At 46.2% G+C, this 19688-nt stretch overlaps 1 long non-coding RNA gene across 2 annotated transcripts; it reads right to left on the bottom strand.

Moving 5' to 3' along the window:
- Positions 1 to 8455: 8455 nt before the first annotated feature.
- On the bottom strand, positions 8456 to 16411 carry LOC140605743 (uncharacterized). 2 transcript variants are annotated; one of them, XR_012008307.1, is made up of 3 exons: positions 13417 to 16411; positions 12778 to 12983; positions 8456 to 12582 (listed from the first exon to the last, which is right to left on the bottom strand). It is a non-coding gene; the product is annotated as an uncharacterized lncRNA (long non-coding RNA). The 2 variants fall into 2 exon arrangements; XR_012008306.1 differs by having other exon boundaries at positions 8456 to 12983.
- Between the last annotated feature and the right edge of the window lie 3277 nt (positions 16412 to 19688).

The raw sequence follows: 19688 nt of genomic DNA, 5'->3' as shown, positions 1-19688 counted from the left end.
TATACATACTTATTTGTAAACTGTTTTTTCCTATCCTTTGCCCGTTTTTCTGTTTGGTCATTTGTCTTTTTATTATTGATTTGTAGAAATTGTAGTTTCTACTGTTTGGAATTTATTGAGGTTTACTTTGAGACACATTACTTAATCAATTTGCTTTTATGTCCTGTGAGCATTTGGGGAAAAAGGTATTCCTTGTTCCAGTTCCATCTAGATATATTAAAACCGTCTTGTTAATTTTGTTATTTAGTGAGTCAATATGATTTTTTTTTAAGATTCATTTATTTATTCATGAGAGACGCACAGACACACAGAGGCAGAGACATAGGCAGAGGGAGAAGCAGGCTCCCCACAGGGAACCCAATGCAGGACTGGATCCTGGATCCCAGGATCACGCCTTGAGCCGAAGACAGACGCTCAACCGCTGAGCCACCCAAACGTCCCCAGTATAATTTTTAAAATATTTGATCTGTTAAGTTCTGAGACAGATGTTTTAAAATCTCCTACTCTGGTCGTGATTTTTAAAAAGTCTCTTCATATTACAGTTTTTGTTTTATATATTATTTTCAGCATCTTTGTCCATATGTCTGATTCGGATTCATGATTAATCAATTACTCAGTGATTGAGAGCAAGAACTATGGTGTTAGGTTGTCTGCATTCAAATTTTGGTTCTCACAATGAGGTACCACCTCACACCAGTGAGAATGGTGAAAATTAACAAGACAGGAAACAACAAATGTTGGAGAGGATGTGAAGAAATGGGAACCCTCTTGCACTGTTCTCCATAAACAATGACCTTCCACCCACCTGGAGATAGGGTCTATTTCCCCTCTCAATGAATCAGCCTTGTATCTGGCCTTGACCAATAGAAAGCAGAGGAAATGACATTTGTCAGTTCCAGATTTAGCATTTAAGAGGCCAGGTAAATTCCACTTGTGTTTGGGGCAGCTAGCCGCCATACTTTAAGGATCAGTCTCTAAATTTTTTTTTTTTAAGATTTCATTTATTTATTTGAGAGAGAGTAAGCAAGAGGGAGAGGGAGTAAGAGAGAGAGAGAAGCAGACTCCTCACTGAGCAGGGAGCTTGACACTGACACCAGGGTTCAATCCCAGGACCCTGGGATCATGACCTGAGCTGAAGGCAAACACTGAACTGACTGAGCCAAATTTTTTTTAAGATTTTATTTTTAAGTAATCTCTACACCCAATGTGTAGGTCATTGTTTATGGAGAAGGAAAGAATTTATGGTGGCTATCTTTGGCTATCTCTTTGGAAGCTGTTTAGTTAAATTGTGCTTTATCAGAAGGATACATTGAAAGTTAAATAATTTTTAAAAATATTTTCTTTATTTATTCATGAGAGACACAGCAAGAGAGGCAGAGAAACAGCAGAGGGAGAAGAAGGCTCCCTGCAGGGAGCCCAATGTGATACAGGTCTGAAATTTTCTTTTTCCTTCTCATATGACTATTCTGCTGGTTATGGCACTCTGGCATCACTGGTTCTTTCTCCTCAGACTCTCAAATCTTTTCTACCTAACACTCAGTGTCGTAAATGAGATGGCCATTGACAAGTTGTTATACTTTCTCTTGTCAATAACTTGTTTTCTCCTTCTGGAAGTTTTTAACTATTTTCCCTGTAGCTCTAGGTTTCGTGTTGTTAGTTGTTAGTCCAACAGCCAGGTTACAGGATGTTGAAATGGAAGTTTTGGCCACTCCCTAAGCGATGGACATCAGGTAGTCAGGTATGGATGGGAATTAGGAGACCAGCTTCCCTGTGGGACACTCAGGGAGTCTCTGTGGCAAGGAACTGGTCAGCCTAGGAAGAGAGGCTTCATTAGAACCATCTGGAAAGCTTAATATGTACTCCCTGAAGCAAAGGCCCACGGCAGACTTGTATCTGAAGCCCACCTGAGAAGTGTTAAGAGCTAAGGTGGGCTGAGGGTCTGCTGGTACCAAGGGAGAGGTGTCTGTGTGAGTGGTTTTCACTCTCTGGCTGGTCATGGCTAAGGATACATAGATGCTTCTCATGAACCAGATATAGAGTTGTCCTCACCCTTACCAACAGGGCTGCATGGGGCGGGGGGCTGGATGCACATCTGACAGTCGAGCAAAGCTGACAGCATTGCCAGTTTCTCAGAGCTGAGGAAGGGGTAAGATAGCAGCCTGAGTAGAAGAGCATTTGCCTGAGCCAAGAGAGCTCAGGGGAACAATCCTATGATTAAAGATCTTTGAAGAACCCGTGTAAAGACCCAAGAAAGAAAGTCAGCTTGAACTCCTGCCAGGCCTAGAGAGCATGATGGCAGCTCTAGAGTCCTGCTGACAGACAGCTTCCCTGCTCCCCTTACTTGTCTTTCCTGACCTCCACCCCTGGGCCAAGAGGAGCCAAATGTCAGACTAACGAGGATGGAAGAGAGGGGGAAATGGAGAACGCATGGGTCGGGCATTCATCTGTGCCAAGGCATCTCCATCCTTGTGGATAGAGGGAAGACATGGCTTATACACTCATTCAGTATTCAAGGAGAGATTCTGGCGATGTCTGGCGAGAAACTTCTCGTTTCTCTGGGTACATCTAGTCTTAATGTTACCCACCATTTCCAGATCTCCTTCTGCTCTCCACCGCCACCAAAACCTCCATAGGTTTTAGTGAAATTCTAAGTATTACAGCCTGGTGTTAGCCTTGCTTTGGGAGAATTTGGGGCATGTCAAAATTTGGGGCAACGTAATGAGGGGAGAGAGCCACAGTATCCTAGAGAAGAGGTGACAGGCGGTCGGGGATGACTGGCAGAAACCCCTGAAGCCATAGGTCAGTTTATGAGGAAATGGATCTACAGAGCCCATAAGCATCCCTCCAAATTCCTACTCTTCTGGAGCCAGGGAAATCAGCGAGTCATTTCGTGAGGGGGGGCAGGATGCGGGCTTGCACGGCTGAGCTTTGGATGCTACAAGGAAGAATGGCTCTGGAAGCTAGAGAATTTGAGGGAAGGTGATTTCATATGAAAATTAGAAGGCAGGGTTATCCCTGGGTGGCTCAGTGGTTTAGCGCCTGCCTTTGGCCCAGGGCATGATCCTGGGGTCCCCGGATGGAGTCCCACGTCGGGCTCCCTGCATGGAGCCTGCTTCTCCCTCTGCCTGTGTCTCTGCCTCTCTCTCTCTCTCTCTCTTTCTCTGTCTGTCTCTCATGAATAAATAAATAAAATCTTAAAAAAAAAGAAAGTTAAAAGGCCTAATTCCACTACTAGGCATGTATCCAAAAGAAATGAAAAAATGTGTCCACATAAAAACTGGTAGGAGTGCTCATAGCAGTATGATTCATAATATCCAAAAGGTGGATACAGCCCAATGGATACATGAAATATTACTCAACAATAAAAAGCAGTGAAGCCTGGTACATGCTACAACATAGAGGAACCCTGAAAACATGGGGATGAAAGAAGCAAGTCACAAAGACCGCGTGTTATGATTCCATTCATATGAAATGTCAGTGATAGGCAAGTCAGTAGAGACCCAAAGATCAGTAGCTGGTAGTTGGGGGAAAATGGGGACTGGCAGTCAATGGGTATGGAATTTCTTTGGGAATGATGAAAATGTCCTAAAATTAGATACTGCTAATGGTGGTACAACTCCGTGGCTTTTAAAAACCACTGAACTGGGGTGCCTGGGTGGCTCTGTTGGTTGAACGTCTGCTTTGGGCTCAGGTCATGATCCCAGGGTCCTGGGATCCAGCCCTGAGCCGGGCTCCCTGCTCAGTGGGGAGTCAGCTTCCCCCTCTCCCCCTGCACCTCCTCCCTCCTCGTGCTCTCTCTCTGTGTGTGTCAAATAAAATCTTAAAAAAAAAATTAAAAAACCAAAACCACTTGTATCGTATGCTAAATGGATGAATTTCAGGGTATATAAAGTAGATCTCAATAAAGCTATAAAAATTTACATATGGTGAATTGCAGAAATAAACAAATAAATAAAACCCCCAAACGCAAGAAAGTGTAGGACTAACTAAGGAGTGGGAGAGATACCAGGTAGCTTTAGGACGTGGTGGGTGTGAAGAATGGGCAGGACATCTGAGGTGGCATCGCCCTGCTTTCTGACGGCAGAGTTAGAGGCACGCCCTTCCAGACATCGCGGTGGGTCTTTGCCTGCCTATCGAGGAATATGGCAGATGGCTCTGGGAGAGTCCCTGAGAAGGCCCTGGGGGCAGGTGCTCCAGCAGATTTCCTTTGCTCTGGGGATTCCTCCTTACCACAAGAGGGAGGTTCTTGAACTTGGCACTTTATATATTTATTTTTTCAAATAAAGTTTTTTTTTTTTTTTTAATTCATAGAGACAGAGAGAGAGGGAGAGAGAGGCAGAGGGAGAAGCAGGCATCATACAGAGAGCCCGACGTGGGACTCCATCCCGGGCCTCCAGGATCACGCCCCAGGCTCCAGGCGGCGCTAAACCGCTGGGCCACCGGGGTCGCCCCGAAATTCGCACTTTAAAAATTAAAGAATGAACTGTAGAGAACAGCAAAAGCCCCACTGAGACATCCCCATTTTGCAGCGTCTGCAGAGCCCACAACAATCCCCTTTTCTGAGTCCTTCTGGCCCTCTACTTAACAGAGGAGCCCCCCCCCCCCACCTGAAGCCAGGCTTGCTCACAGACCCCCTGGCCACAGCTACCTGGCCCGGGACATGAAGAGGGTGGAGACGCACTAGGTTGCAAGACCAGATGGACCTGGGGAAGTCTCATTGCTGCAGCCTGAGGACCTTTCTCTCCAAGCCCTGCTCAGTCAGCACCGGCATGGGTAGATGTTGCTTGGAAGGCGCAACCCTGCCCCTTGAACCTCAGCTGCCTGACATGGTGTCTTTCCTCTTTTAGGTCAGGCAAAATGACAGTAACCTCCAAAAGGTAGAACACAAGTATGGGAATCACGAGGAACTGAAAAATTCTCATTATCAATGTTAGAGACACTTCTTTTTTTATGATAGTCACAGAGAGAGAGAGAGAGAGAGGCAGAGACACAGGCAGAGGGAGAAGCAGGCTCCATGCACCGGGAGCCCGACGTGGGATTCGATCCCGGGTCTCCAGGATCGCGCCCTGGGCCAAAGGCAGGCGCCAAACCACTGCGCCACCCAGGGATCCCTAGACACTTCTGTTACAGCCTAAAAATAGTGCAACAGGGAGGTTGGTGGTCATTCTAATCCAGTTTGTCTGTTTGGAAGATGTTTGAAGCATTTCTTTTTCAGATTTTATTTTTAAGTCATCTCTACACCCAATGTGGGGCTTAAATGTATGACCCCGAGATCAAGAGTCACGAGCTCTACCGACTGAGCCAGCCAGATGCCCCAATGTTTGAAGCACTTAAAAGAAGATGAAGTATTAAGAAGGGTGTGATTTTTATCTAGACGTCTAAGAAGATTTGAGAAAATTTATAAACCCATTGACGTGCTCTCCATCATAGTGATTATGGAGAGGGCGGATCCACTGCAGGATACTCAAGCCAGGAGTAGCACCCCACCCCGAGGTGGCAAATCAGTGAGGGGTTGCCAGTTGACCACCAGCCGCTGAGTATTTGGGTGATGGGCACTGGCCTGCCTGGACATTGTGAAAAATGGTGATCAGCGATGTGAACCTTTAAAGCTGGTGGCGGTCGCAGCTCAGCCCAGGTGAGGCTGGTTTCCCAGAAAATGCAGAATGTGAAGTTCCAAGGACCAGTGGCCACCATCAATTTGGACTAAAACCTAGGCTTCACCAGCTGGTCTGGAAGCAATACTAACCTGTGCTGAGATCCAGAGAGGCCATTCTTACCAATAGTAGAATCAACAAATGTGTTTGCCAGCCTTTTTCTAGCATAGGCACTATTGGTGTCATTAATTCATGAATTTTCTAGTATTATCCCTTGCCCAAAGGAAACTTCTATACTTCTTATTTAAAGATTTTATTTGGGAAGCCTGGGTGGCTCAGCGATTGAGCATCTGCCTTTAGCTCAGGGTGAGATCCTAGGATCAGGGATCAAGTCCTGCATTGGGTTCCTTGTGGGAGCCTGCTTCTCCCTCTGCCTTTCTCTCTCTCACTCTCTCTCTCTCTCTGAGTCTCTCATGATTAAATAAATAAAATACTTCTTTTATTTATTATTTATTCATAAAATACTTATTTTATTTATTTATTTGAGAGAGAGAGAGAGCAAGGAGGGGGAGGAGCAGAGGGAGAGAGATAAGCAGACTCCATACAGAGCATGGAGCCTGACTCGAGGCTCGATCTTAGGACTCTGAGATCATGACCTGAACTGAAACCAAGAGTCAGGTGCTCACCTGACTGAGCCACCCAGGCACTCTTATACTTTTTAAATACTGTATAAATTTGTTCTGTGGGGTGAGGGTCTGAGTTCTTTAAGCTGGAAACTTATTTCTTTCTGAAATTAATATTTCCATGCAATTACCATAAGCCAATACTGCAAAAAAGGATAGTCATTAGTAAAAAAAAAAAAAAAAAGTATATAATTAATGAATATATAGAGTAAACTAATATAATCAATGTTTAAGAGAATTTGATTACAAGGTTTTTTTGTTTTTGTTTTATTTTTTTAAAGATTTTTATTTATTTATTTATTCATGATAGACTTGCATATCAGAGAGAGAGAGAGGCAGAGACACAGGCAGAGGGAGAAGCAAGCTCCACGCAGGGAGCCCCACGCGGAACTCGATCCCGGGTCTCCAGGATCACACCCTGCTGAGCCACCAGGGCTGCCCTGATTCCAAGTTTTGATTGAATAGTTGTGTAAGGATGTCCAAATGTTTGTGGAACTTTTGGTTACGAGATTTACAAGCTTAATGCATTGATCACTAAATGTATAAAGAGCAAAAGGGCATTTATGGGCTTTTTACTCTATGCCAGCCACTGTTCTAAGCATCATAAACGTATGGATTCATTTATGCCTCACAAAAAAATGCATGAGGTAGGAGCTAATATTATCCGCATATGATGGATGATAAAACTGAGGAACATAGAGGTTGAGAAATTCAGTGAAGGACCTGTGGCTATGCAAGCAGCAGAAGCAGGTACAAACCAGAAAGTTGGGTTCTGATTAAGCCTGATGCTCAGCCTTGAAGCTCTGGAGACTGCCAGATAGTAGAGATGCTACAATATCATCAACTCCCTCTTTTCTTAAACTGGGTGGAAGTGGCTTCTCTTATTTACAAAGGAGTCTTAACTGAGACCATTGAAGTGGGTAACTTGTATGAGGCTTTACCAAACAGCAACCCTCAGAACATTCCCATCTTGTGCCCCTTCAAGAGAGGTTGGTGCTGGCTTCCAGCCTGGGTACCTACCTAGAAGTCAGGGAGAATGTCCAAAACTTCATAAGCAGTAGGGAGGAGCGTGGAGCAGAAGCACGCGAGGCCGGGACGCTGCAGTGGTGGCTCAATCCTTGCTGGCTGCATCCTTTGAGCTTCTGTGTCCTGGAGCCACCCCCACCCGCATCCCGTTTGGCTTTTCTGTAGTTCTCTGCCTTTATTGGCTCTTCTGCATTTTTTTCAGAAACCTAGTTCCTGATATGCAAGTTTCTATGACCAAAATGTGACACCTGCTACTTGGTAGTGTTACTCCTCTCTCTTTTCTCATTAAAATTAATTTCAGTTACAGAGGAAATACATGCTTGGTACAACAAAATCAAATAATAACAGAAAGGTAAAAAATAAAAAGCCCCCAATGTTGTTCCAAGACAACCACTCTCAGTGGCTTAGTGCATCCTTCAAAAATCTTGTCTACACATACAACACTCACTTGTCTTCCAAAACTGAGATCACACTAATTTTTTAGTTGTACGAATTCTTTATTAACTTAGTAATATATTGAGGGCATTTTCCCAAATGTGTGTTCACCTCTTCCTCACTGTTTTAAAGGCTGCATAGTATTCCATCTGTGTTTAAAACAGTGAAGTCCAGGGGATCCTGGGTGGCTCGATTGGTTAAGCATCTGCCTTCGGCTTGGGTCATGATCCCAGGATCCTAGGATCGAACCCTGCATTGGACTCCCTGCTCGATGGGGAGTCTGCTTCTCCCTCCCCCTGCTCTTGTGCTCCTTCTCACTCTCGCGCTCTCTCACTCCCTCCCTCTCAAATAAATAAATAAAATCTTAAAAAAATAAAACAGTGCCATCCAATAGAAAGTAATGTAAGCCACATATATAATTTTAAATATTTTGTTTATTTAATATTTACTTATTTGAGAGGGAGAGAGAGAAGACAGAGAGAAAGAGAGCAAGCACCAGTGAAGGGAGAGGCAGAGGGAGAGAATTTCAGGCATACTCTGTGCTGATAGTGGAGCCCCACTCAGGGCACGGAGCCCATCCTAAGGCTCGATCTCACAACCCTGAGATCATAACCTGAGCTAAAACCAAGAGTCAGATGCTTAACTGACTGAGCCACCCAAGTGCCCCTTAAATTTTCCAGTAGCCACATTGAAATAAAGGAAATGGAATAAATGGGATTAATTTTGATAATGTATTTTATTTAACCAAGCGGGCCCAAAATATTATCATTTCAACATGTAAACAATATATCACCATTGAGATTTTTTTGCATTATTTAAAAATATTCTTTGAAATCCAGCATGTATTTTACGCTAACAGCACATGTGAACTAGTTACATTTCAAGAGCTGAGTAGCCACACGTGACCAGGGGCTATCGTACTGGATGGCACAGACTTCAACAGTAATTTATTTGACTGTGTGTCTGCTGATGGAGATAGAGATTGCTCCCAATGTCTGCTATTATAAGCAATGCTACAATGAACATTCTTATGCTTATTACGTTACCCATGCATGTGATTATTTCTGTGGGATAGATTTATAGAAGTGAGGTTTCTAGGTCAGAGAGTTTATGCATTTTATAGCATAATAGATATAGCTAAATTACTCCCTAATAAGGCTAAACCAATTTATACTTTCACCAACAGTACATAAGAACGATCATTTTCCCACACTCCTGCTGAATTGGATGGCATTCCTTTAAAATTTTTTTTCATTTCTCTCTGCCATTTTGCATCTATATGCTGGCACACTGCTTTGTATCATGAAGGGGAGACTCACTTCAAAGCTATATTTTTTCTATTGGCTACCACCATCAGCTAGATAGAGGATGTGTTTGGTTATGCAGGTAAAAGAGAACCCAGTGAACATGAGCTCAAATGAATCATTTTTTCTCATGGAAAAAGAAGTCTAGAACAAGGTGGCTGCTTGTGGTGGTTGACCCCATGATCACTGAAACCTTTGAAGTTCTGTCTTTCTAAATTAATATTTTTAGCTGGTAGGCTTTACTTTCCTCATGGTTGTCATCTTATGGTCACAAAGTGGCTGCCATCACTCCAGACAGAATGTCTGTGTCCCAGGAAGGAAGGAGGGAGAGGTGGATGGCACTAGCTACTTCTTACTCGGACACACTTTGTAGGATTCCAGACCTTCAAGAAGCTATGAGATAACAAATGTTCTTATTTCAGGCCTCTAAGTTTTGGGGTTATTTGTTATAGAGCAACAGATAACTGATAAGAGTGCTGTTGGAAGACCATCTCTTTGGGAGCAACCAATTCCCATCTCTGTATCATTTTCTTGCTCTTTAAAAACTCACCCCTTCTCACTCAGCTGTAGGGCAAGGGCAGCTTGGTTGACAAGGAAAGGTAATTTCCAGGCATTCAGAGAGCAGAGAAGCCCTGGGCAAACCTTTCCCATGCTTTCACACTTTCTGATGAGTTTCTTGGGACTTCATCTCAGAGGAGAGGCCAGGGATGGAGATACCGTCATTGCCACATGGACTTGGGTTTCTGTAAGAACACTCCTGGCTTCTCTCTGCACCCCTCACTGATTCTGCCCCAAGGGAGGTGAGACTGGATTGGTGCATTTGGGGACAGGAACTGAGCATGCCTCACCCAGCCTCTTCTGGGCTTTCTCGATTCCGCAGGCCTGCCTGCAGGGAGAGTGCTGGGGGTGGTGTAGGTTCCCAGAAGGCTTTGCCCTGGGGGACAGTCCAGAAATGGAAAGGGCAATTCAGATCAGAAGGACCATATGAGAAAGCCCAATGGGTGGCTCATCTCAGCCATGCCCTCCAATCAGATCTGATGAGTGATTAGGCTGGTTTGATATCACTGTGTCTTATCTCTCCCTGGCTCCAAGCCCAGAGGGAAAGAGGGGTTCTATTTGTTGTCTCCATCCCTAATATCTATCTATCTATCTATCTATCTATCTATCTATCTACCTATCTATCTATCATCTATCTCCAAAACAATTGCACTTTTTATGAAGATACAAGACAAATTTTATACAAGAGAAGGATTAAGAGAAGGTCATTGTGGGTAGTGGTGTGAGGCAGGTTGAAACAGAGGTTGGAGGATGTCTTGGTTATACCCATGTACCTGATATTGGGGGTGACTGGGTGTGTCTACATCCATCTGTCCCTCTTATGCATAAGGACAGTGAATCCTGGGTGCCCCCTTCCAGCTCTTGCTTCCCATCTCTGAGTAGGTCTCTCATGGGTCTGGGAAGGTTTTGACCCCACCTCCCTTCCCTGCAGAGGGCAAGGACCCCAGAGGTCCTGACCCCACAGGGAGGGTCTTACTCCTCCAAAGCACCTGCTGGCCAGAGCCCCACTTGGGACGCCGCTCCTGGAGGGTGTGGAGCAGGTCCGTTCTCCACCCCCCCGCCCCCCAAGCTGCACTGGCCCCTGCTGCTTCCCGGCATCCCCGATCTCTGTTCAATGCGTGATTTTTTACGATCGATCTTATATCCGGCACAATCAGATTTATGGCTCCTGCATCTTATGAAATTACACAGATGTTGCTGCTCTGCTTCTCTCCAGGACAGTAAAAGGCAATAACATTCTTGCAGATTTCGACAGCAGGCAATTCAATAAAGGGCCATGTATATTTTATAAGTACAATAAAGACAAGGCTCTCTGCCCGCACTGCGGCCCGCAAGGACCCAGCACTGCACCGGGCGGCCGCCCATACCCCCCTTCCTGTCTGTTTGTCGATCAGGTCTCTCCCACTGCCACACGGGGGACCAGGGAGATTTATCCCCTTTCTGATCCATTATTTAAGTTTGGCTCCAGGGACCCTGCAATGGGGGCTGTTTAAAATTTAAAGGTGTTTATGGAACTTAATACTTTCCTCCTCCTGATTTGCACTATAAAATTTTATCTATATTTTTGTTGCCCCATAAAACGTTTCTATCTTATCGGGATGGCTTGTCCTTTTACGGGCAAAACCATAAATACCTGATGAGGTGAGGGTTGGTAGAAGGTCTCACAGAGGAGTCCTAGGGGGAGACAGGAGAAAAGAACCTTCTCTTGGTCTGCCACAGACACCCTGGGTGGCCGGAAGCCTGGCTGGATGGTGGGGGTGGGGCACCACACCTCACTGAGGCTGTTTCTTCATCTGTACAGTAAGTAGGGAGAACCATAACATCCACTGGATAGGGCTGTTGTGAGGATCCAGGGACACGTGACACCAAGAGTGTTTGCTTGGTGCCGGCCACAGCATGTGCCAAGGCCCAGAGGTGGGAACAGTGGAGGGAAGGGGCTTCCTCTCCAGGGCAGCATTGCAAGGTGCCAGGCCAAGCTGGGAGTGCGTGCCTATACCCGCTCAGCATTCAATCACCTCTCTGTGTTTTGGGGTCCTCATGCCATGGAGATCTTGAGGTTCATATTTTAGAGCAGTGTTGTGTGGATTAATAACTTCATGCCTGCAAAATGCCCAGCTCTCTACCCTGCACATAGTAACTGGACAAATGTCAGGTGTGGCTCTTGTTATTGTTATGGGCAGGGCAGGGACTGGGGCAAGCAAGGTGAGGTGCCCAGGGAGCAAAATGCAAGGAGGGCTCCCTTTCCGAGGGGTGCAGGTGCAGGATTGGTGCCTGAGAGCGAGGCCTCTTTACATTTTGTGCCCTGTGTGTCTCCAGCCCTGGTCCTGCTACCAGGGTCTCTTTTCGTGTTGGCAGGTATGCAGAAGTGGTTGAACAAAAGCAGTCCCCAGGATGCAGGCAGCAGGAGCAGCATTCACCATTGGTGGAAGCAATGCCTTTTAGAGATCTAGGCGTTGCTGGAATAAGATTAGATGAATTTTGGCGTTCCCATGGCTAAGCTGGGCTGGAGCTTTCGGCTGCTGCTCACCAATGCCTGCTCTGTGCCAGGTACTTGCCGGGCAAGTCCAACCTAGACTCTACTTTCACGGAGCGCCCAGTCTAGTTGTGCCTGTGTTCACAGGCAGGCATGTGGGGGCCGGGGGCTGTGGCGGACACAGAACAGAGGAAGGGCTTCTATTGGCGAGGATATAAGATGAGTCCAGAGAGGCTTCTTGAGGGCGGTAGTGGGGGCGGGGGCGGGGTGTGTCCTGAGTTGGATCAAGACAGGTGAAGAGGAGTTTGCCAGAGTGGGAAGGGCATTCCTCCCAGAGAGGCAGCATGAACCAAGGCACGGAGTGTGAAATGCATGATTCACAGGTACCAAGAATGGAGGTCAGTGTCTGGGTGAGGAACCTTGTTCCTTGAAGCTTCTGGTGGTCAAGGTAGAAATGCAGGTCCTCAGAAAACTGGTGTGTTGGTGAGTGCCTCCCAGGGCCTGGGGACCTGGTGGAAGGAATGTCCGTTGAGGTGGGGCCAATCTCAGCCCAGAGCCCGCAGCCCAGAGGTGTGAGGCTGGGAGCCCCAGACACTGCTGCAGGCTGACCTCAACCCTTGGCTAGACCCCCGCCAGCCTGACTGGAATGGCTTCAGGGCTAGTGTAGTGGTTCTCCAACTTGGCTTCTTATCCAAGGCCTTTACCTGGTCCTGCTGGGCCCCAAGAGGTGGAGTCAGGGAAGCAGGATTGGGCAGAGGTGAAGCTCAACTGCCATGTGGTTACAGCAGAGACTTCAGCTGATCTCAGCAGGAGCTCTGAACTGGGATGGCCCTTCAGAGTCACACTAGGCTGAGACAAGGAAGCCAAGCCTTGAATCTCTGCACCAAGTAGTCACTGGATGTGGTCCATCCTGAGGGAAGGAAGAAGGTCCCATCAGCCAAGGGTGATTCCTGGGCACGATTTTCACTGTGAGCAGTGTCAGCAGGCAACACTCCTGGAAGCTGAGATAGTGAATGCCCTGGTCCCAAGGGGATCTTGGCAGCTCCCCATAGCGTCAGGGGAAATGGCTGGGTGCCCATCCCAGTGAAAATAGACCTGCCACTTCATATTCATTAAGATGTCTACTACCAATAAAACCAGAAAAATAGCATGTATTGCTGAGGATGTGGAGAAATTGGGGTAAAATACACATCACATAAGCTTTATCATCTTAATTGTAAGGCATACCAGGGACTTGGAGTACATTCACTGTACAAAAAGGTTGTAGTTGGTAGTAATATAAAATGGTGCAGCTGTTATGGGAAACAGACTGGTGGTTCCTCAAAGAATTAAAATAGACTTACCATATGATCTAGCAATTCCACTTCTAGGTATATACACAAATGAATCGAAAGCAGGAACTCCAAAGATATTTGTACAGTCATGTTCATAGCGCCATTAGTCACAGTAGCCAGAGGGTGGAAGCAACCCGAGTGTCCACTGATGGATGAGTGAATAAACAATATGGGATACATATATTTAACAGGACATCATTCAACCTTAAAAAGCAAAGAAATGACAACACGGATGAACCTTGAGGACATGATGTTAGGTGAAATAGGCCCATTACAAAAGGACAAATAGAGTATGATTCTGCTTATGTGAGGTCCCTAGAATCATCAAGTTCATAGAAAGTAGGATGCTGACGGCCAGGGGCTGGGGGTGAATGGGGAGTTAGTGTTTAATTGGGACAGAGTTTCAGTTTTGCCAGATGAAAGCATTCTGCAGATGGTTGGTGGTGAGAGCTGCACAACAGTGTGAATGTGATTAATGCCACTGAACTATACACTTAAAAGTAGTTAAGATGGTACATTTTAGGGGCACCTGGGTAGCTCAGTTGGTTAAGCATCTGCCTTCAGCTCAGGTCATGATCTCAAGGTCCTGGGATTGAGCCCCACATTGGCTCCCTGCCCAGCAGGGAGTCTGCTTCTTCCTCTCCCTCGCCCCCTCCTCCCACTTGTGCGCGCGCTCTCCCTCTCTCAAATAAGTATATCTTTACAAAAAAAAACGATGATAAATTTTATTGTATTTTATCACAATTTAGAATTAATTAAATTTTAAAAATCCAGAACTAGAGGTTACAGGACAAGGAGTGTCCTGGCACTTCTTCTGGACAATCCCCCTTCTCGAGCACAGTCTCTGTGAGAGCAGCTATTTTGTGCAAGGTACTCAGAGATGCCAATAGGTGGGTGCTGTGTCACTTGGGTCCTCAGGGAGGTGGAAACTGTGAGGGTTAGGAATGCAAATGGTCCTTTGAGGAGTGAGGAAGGGAGAAAGGAGAAGAAAATAGATGTGTGGGGGTGGGGTGGTGAGAGGGGGTGACGGGTTGGACACAGATGGTGGTTTAGGCCCCATACAGGCTGTGCTGATCCAGCCCAAAGCTCCAGGACAAAGGCTGTTAGTTGGAGGAGTCTTGTCTTGGATCCTTCTACCACAACCCTGTGAGACACAGTCATTGGTTGGTACCACCCCAAGAAAAACATGACCTTGGCTCAAAAGTTGAGAAGAGGGCAGCCCTGGTGGCTCAGCGGTTTAGTGCTGCCTTCGGCCCGAGGTGTGAATCTGGAGACCCAGATGAGTCCCACATCGGGCTACTTGCATGGAGCCTTCTCCCTCTGCCTGTGTCTCTGCCTCTCTCTCTCTCTGTGTCTGTCATGAATAAACAAAATCTTAAAAAAAAAAAAAAGTTGAGAAGACCTGAAAAAATTAACAGCTGGAGGCTAACAGCGAATTCCCTCCCTGCAGTGGGGCAGCAAGTTCTTTCCTTGAAGGGAGTTCTAATCCAGGATGTCTCCCAGTCCCCACAGCTGTCTGCCCACACTCAACTGGTGAGTCTTCTCCTAGGACTTAGGATCTTGGGTGTAGAACTGAGTCTGTCTCTGGACAGCCAGAGCTGTGACATGGCCAACTCTGGAGCCCTTGGTGGCTGTGTTCTGTCACGTGGACATTTGGGCTGAGGGACGGGGAGGCAGGTTTGTGGGGGGAGAGGAGGGTGAAGCAGGGGCACAGAGAGAAGAAATGATGAGATTGAGAGAGAAGCGCACAACACTCATTTCCTGGTGCCAGTTGTTAAGGCTTACCTGCCCCCTGCCCTTCCCAGCCTGGCAGTTCACCGTGTTCTTCTCCAAGAGTCTGCCAATAAATCCCCTCCCTTTTATTTAAACTAGTCATTGAAAAAAATCACTATAACCCCAGACTCTTAACCAATAAGGGGAGGATCTTCTGGGGCGGGAGGAAATGGAAGCAGCACAAGAGAGACAAGAGGCTCGGCAGGAGGAGAATATGGAAGAGCTGTGGCTGAGGGCTGCCCTGCTCCCCTTGGGCATCTCTTGGGATTCATCATGACCTTTCCCAGGCTGTGGATGATCCTTCTTGGATTCTAGGTTCTGACAATGAAGATGCAGATGGAACCGTACCAGAGACTTTCGAGGGCTTCCCCACTTGAACCTTTAGGGTCACATTTTTGCTGCATGCTCATTTACCAGTGGACCAGGAGATCTGTTTCTCTGGTAGAGACTAATTGAGCACTGAAACACATCACCTTTCACCAACCCCTGGGGATGGTAGAAAAGGGGTTATAAAATAAATTAATTGAAAAATAAGTATACTTCAAAGCAGGGAAGAGAATGTTCTGAGTCATGGAACCCGAGTACTGTCATTCTACTGGAGTCCACTGGTCATAGCAAGTCACAAGGATAGCCCAAGACCAGGAGTCATAAGGATGGGGAATTAGGCTCCACCTCTTGATGGAAGGAGCCGCAAAGTCACTTGCAAAAGATTTCTGCCACCCTATTGTTTTCCCCCATTTACCATGCCATGGTAGATTGTAAAAATGGTAGATTGCTCAAATTCTTCGCCTCCCTATTCTTATCCCCATTATTTAGGTGAGGAAAATGAGATTCGGAGAGTTTTGGTGATTTGCTTAGGGTCCCACAGGCAGTGAGGAAGTAAGTAAGGACATGAGACTGGGACGTAGTCTGTCTAATTCTAATGCTAGTGGAGGGCGAAATGTGGAGAATCACCCCGCCTCTCTTGAGGCTGATCACATGCCCCCAAAGGCTGCCCTGGCCCCCACGTGGAGTGGGAACACAGAATTCCAGGGGAGCTTGACCCTTCCTTGGCAGCTGTGTCTTCTCAGTGGCCGCTTAATTTCCAAATGAAATATCTTTAGGAAAATACTAACTTTGTGTTAGATGAATTAATACAGAGCTTTGAGAAGTAGCAAACAGACAGATTCAAGAGGGCGCGGAGAGCCAGGGCGTGAGGGGACCAACAAAGGGAAGTAGGAGGAGGGACCAAGATGTTGGAAGAAGAGTGATTGAGAGAGAGAAAGAGGGGCGCCTGGGTGGCTCAGGGATTGAGCGGCTGCCTTTGGTTCAGGTCATGATCCCAGGGTCCTGCATCGGGGTCCCTGCAGGGAGCCTACTTTTCCCTCTGCCTGTGTCTCTGCCTCTCCCTGTGTGTGTCTCATGAATAAATAGATAAAATCTTTAAAAAAGAGAAAGAGAGAGAGAGAGAGAGATAGCTAGGTGATAGATGACATATAGGGATGTAGAGTCACAGAAGCATTTAACTGAAGATAGAAATTGAGGAATAGAATATGAATTGAGAAAGAAAACAGAAAAACAGAGTGAGAAAGAGAAAAACAATGAGAAACAGAGGTACAGAAATACAGAAGCAGCAATTGATGGATGGAGAGGAGTCTCACATAAAGGCACAGAGCTGAGCAAAGGAGAGAGAGAGAGAGATGGCAAGAAAGGAAAAGAGAGATGGGGTAGAGAGAAAGAAAAAGAAAATCATAATGAGAAAGAATAGAAAAGATGGAGACCAAAAATGACCATGAGACAGAGGAAGAGAGAGAGGGAAGTGGGAGAGAGAGCTAAAAAGAGAGAGAGAGAGAAGAAGGGAGAGAGAGGAAGAGGAAGGAGGAAGGAATGACAGGACAGCCGAGGACAGAGGCAGGAGGGAAGGGAGAAGGCAGCCCGAGGAGGACCCGGACTTTGGGGATGGCCTGGCTCTGCCATCTGCAAGGAGGCTGACCCCCAGGGGCAGCGACTGTCCCCCCCGCAGCTGGAGACGACCCTCCCCCCCCACTGCCAAGGGAAGCCCCCCTCCCCCGGTACCAAGAAATCAAACACAGGAGGTATTTGGGTGCAAGTATTCCTCATTCTGAACAGAACCATTAATGTATTCTAAAAAGCTTTTTAGCTGTGGCCTGCTCTGCATGTTATTAATTTCTTTATTACAGATCTTGTTATTTTCAGAGGTCCCCGGGGACCCATTAACAACGGGTTTTTATGGGAAAGAAGTCGGCTAAAGTGGTGGGAATAACTGCTCCTCTGCCCTGAGTCAGTAATCGGAGTTGCACCAAGGATAATGTAGGCTGTTTTAATTTCCAAAATAGCAACAGTTCAGACATTTAATTGCCATTTTATGCCCTTTTTTCATGCTGCCGAGTGTAAAATATGTGACCAGTAATATATAACGGCTAACCACTGAGCCACAGCCTGCCCCAGCTTCCTTGTCTCCCCTGGAGAGGGACGCGGGGAGGAAGGGAAGTGGAAGGGAAAGAGGGACAGACGACCCTGGGTGGGCTTGCCTGAGCTCGAACCACTGGGCAGATCCAGTTCTGCCTCCCGTCCTCTCACATCCTCCCAGAGACCCTTTCTCCAACTTAGCATCCTTGATTTGAGACTTCATAGTCCACCACCCCTCCCCTGTTGTTTTTCCCGGGGCTTCAACATCACCCACAGGTTGTGAGTACCTGGCCCAGGTGAGCACCAAGTGTAATAAGGTGACCTCTGTCACAAGTTCCTCTTCCTGCCCTCCCCCGAGGCCTGACCTTCAAATGCACCAAGGAAATGACTGTACCAAGGAAAATACACTTATGGACCGCACCATGACATCCCCTTGCTCCTTTTCTTGTGTACCCACCCTGACCCCCCAGTAAAGGCATTAGCCCACTGGTCCTTGCTATCTTGACTCCCCACCTGCTTAATTGAACTTGCTCCCCTGAGCTTTATTTCTCTAGGACCCATGGGTATCTTACACTTCGTTTTTCTAAGCCTCTTCTGGGCACCCTCTTGCTACCACACCTGACTGACCATCGCCTAAAAGAACACAGAACAATCTCTGAATGTGGCAACAGATAGGGTATCTTTTCTGAGTGAACTGCATGAGTCTGTGGGGTGATGGTGGTGTAGGATGCCTGGGCAGCTGGCTCAGTGATGAGCACCCCACTGGTGGGTATTAGGTCTGGTGAGCTGAAAGCTACTTGTCTCAGGGGTACCAGCAGCCTGAATTTATTTTCTGATCCCTTATTCCTTTTGGGGGTCATTAAAACCTAATACGTAAGCTCCACGAAATTTGACATTGCGCCTAGTGCTAAAGCCTAAAGCAGTGTGTGGCATGTGGTGAAAATCTATGGAGTTGATGACAAGGATTTCTCTTTTCCTTTTTAGTTCCCCCCATCCCGGCACGCAAGAATGGAGTGTGAGCTCCTTCCATGGATATAGCTCTACTCTCTCTGAGAACAAGGTGCTTCTCACTAGTAAAGAATAACTCTCCAAAGTTCTCCATTTTACACAATATCAACTGAGGGAGTTCTGTGCTGAGATTTTGCATGAACTCCATTCTCTGAGAACTGCCCCTGGATTTCCATGGGAGGGCACCCAGCTCTGTTTTACCAAGAGAGTCGTGCCCTCTGGGGCATTGCTAACTGGAATACGTGTGGACACATGACCCAAGCTGAGATTTTTCACACAGCAAAGGAGTCTTAATCAATGGTTGAAATGGTAACTTGTAAACCTTCAAGCTGTAGAGCCATTGTATTCCCTGTGCTGGAATATTCTGTGGTTAACTTGGTTAAGCTAAGAACTACCTGTCCCAGAAATCTCTTTCCAGAGTAGAGTTGTCTAAAACTGGGATGTGGAGTGGAGATGTGTTAGCTGCACTTACTCTATGGTGCTCTTTGTGATCAAATATGGTGATGACAGATGCCAAGGTGTCCAGACGATCATGTGACTTGCATTCTTTATTCTATTAACATGGAGTATGACATTGATACTCATATTTTGAAACTGTCTTTATTCCTACAACAAATCCTACTTGGTCATGGAGTATGATAATTTTTAAGATGATGAATTTGGTTTCCTAGTATTTTGTTAAGGATTTTTACATATATATACATAAGGGATATTGGTCTATAGCTTTTCTTTTCATGTGATGTCTTTGTCTGCTTTTGGTATCTCGATAATACTGGCTTCACAGAATGAATGAGAAATACTTTCTCCTATTCTACTTTTTGGAAAAGTTTGTGAAGGATTTGTATTAAATTTTCTTTTAAAATTCAGTAGAATTCACTTGTGAAGCTATCTGCTCCTAGGCTTTTCTTTGTGGAAAGTTTTTGATTACTAATTCAGCCTGTTTACTTGTCACAGGCCTATTTAGCTATTCAAACTTAAAAGAAAAAGAAGCCTGGGGCACCTGGGTGGCTCAGTTGGTTAGGTGTCTGACTCTTTTTTTTTTTTTAAGATTTTATTTATTCATTCATGAGAGACACAGAGAGAGAGAGAAG

Source organism: Canis lupus, chromosome 16 (assembly GCF_048164855.1).
Source record: "Canis lupus baileyi chromosome 16, mCanLup2.hap1, whole genome shotgun sequence".
Taxonomy (NCBI): Eukaryota; Metazoa; Chordata; class Mammalia; order Carnivora; family Canidae; genus Canis; species Canis lupus.
This window is presented reverse-complemented; position numbering and strand designations above follow the sequence as displayed.